Source organism: Myotis daubentonii, chromosome X, assembly GCF_963259705.1.
Source record: "Myotis daubentonii chromosome X, mMyoDau2.1, whole genome shotgun sequence".
NCBI lineage: Eukaryota > Metazoa > Chordata > Mammalia > Chiroptera > Vespertilionidae > Myotis > Myotis daubentonii.
This window is the reverse complement of record NC_081861.1, coordinates 75,463,344-75,465,234: the sequence shown is the minus strand read 5'-3', so window position 1 is coordinate 75,465,234 and position 1,891 is coordinate 75,463,344.

Sequence of the window (1,891 nt, the reverse complement as noted above, 5' to 3'; positions counted from 1 at the left end):
GTATAATCCGCACTTACAGTCTTTCTACACTAATTTTCAGCTGTATAAACATGAATTCCTAATATTTGAAAGCAAATTCATGTGAAAACGCTCCCTGAGGTAGCCGCAAATGTAAATATTATCAGTTTTCTGGTCATTTCCCAGCTTTGCACTTGTAATCTCCGTCGTTGACAACGCAGGAAATGAAGTAAGAATCTATATACTTTTATTTCAAGTGTTTCTTACATGTTTTTAATCATTTCTGGAAACTATCATTGCGTATTTTTAGAGTTTTACCACAATTAGAGAGTTTTATCACAAGTATGCACTGGAATCGTCAGGATTTTAACTGATTCCAACAAAAAAAGCCAGAGAAATTAGGCCTCAATTGTAAACATAAACAGTATAGTCCTCACTTACAGTCTTTCTACACTAATTGTCAGCTGTATAAACATGAATTCCTAATATTTGAAAGCAAATTCATGTGAAAACGCTCCCTGCGGTAGCCGCAAATGTAAATACTATCAGATTTCTGGTCATTTCCCAGCTTTGCACTGGTAATCTCCTTCATTGACAACGCAGGAAATGAAGTAAGAATCTATTTCCTTTTATTTCAAGTGTTTCTTACACGTTTTTAATCATTTCTGGAAACTATCATTGCGTATTTTTAGAGTTTTACCACAATTCGAGACTTTTATCCCAAGTATGGACTGGAATCGTTAGATTTTTACTAATTCCCACAAAAAACGCCTGTGAAATTCGGCCTCAATTGTAAACATAAACAGAATAGTCCTCACGTACAGTGTTTCTACAGAAATTTTGAGCTGTATAGACATGAACTCCTAATATTTGAAAGAAATTTCAAGTGAAAACCCGCCCTAAAGTAGCCGGAGTTGTCAATATCATCAGTTTTCTGGTCCTGTCCCAGCTTTCCACTGGTAATCTCCGTGATTGAAAACGGCAGGAAATGTAGTAAGAATCTATTTACTTTTATGTCAAGTGTTTCTTACACGTTTTTAGTCTTTTCTGGAAACTATCATTGCGTATTTTTAGAGTTTTACCACAATTAGAGAGTTTTCTAACAAGGATGTACTGGAATCGTCAGATTTTTACTAATTCTCACAAAAAATGCCAGAGAACTTCGGCCTCAATTGTAAACATAAACAGTATAGTCCTCACTTACAGTCTTTCTACACAAATTTTGAGCTGTATAGACATGAATTCCTAATATTTGAAAGAAGTTTCAAGTGAAAACCCCCCCTAAAGTAGCCGGAGTTTTCAATATCATCAGTTTTCTGGTCATGTCCTAGCTTTCCACTGGTAATATCCGTGATTGAAAATGGCAGGAAATGTAGTAAGAATCTATTTACTTTCATTTCAAGTGTTTCTTAAAAGTTTTTAATCATTTCTGGAAACTGTAATTGCGTATATTTACAGTTTTACCACAATTAGAGAGTTTTCCAACAAGTATGCCCTGGAATCGTTAGGATTTTAACTGATTCCAATAAAAAAAGCCAGAGAAATTAGGCCTCAATTGTAAACATAAACAGTATAGTCCTCACGTGCAGTCTTTCTACATAAATTTTGAGCTATATAAACATGAATTCAAATATTTGAAAGCAAATTCAAATGAAAACACTCCGTAAAGTAGCCGGAGTTGTATATATTATAAATTTTCAGGTCATTTCCCAGCTTTTCACTGGTATAATCTGTGATTGTAAACGGAAGGAAATGTAGTAAGCATCAATTTACTTTTATTTCAGTTGTTTTTTGCAAGTTTTTAATCATTTCTGGAAACTATAATTGCGTATTTTTAGGGTTTTACCACAATTAGAGAGTTTTATCACAAGTATGTACTGGAATCTTCAGATTTTTACTAATTCCCCAAAAAAACGCCAGAGAAATTCGGCCT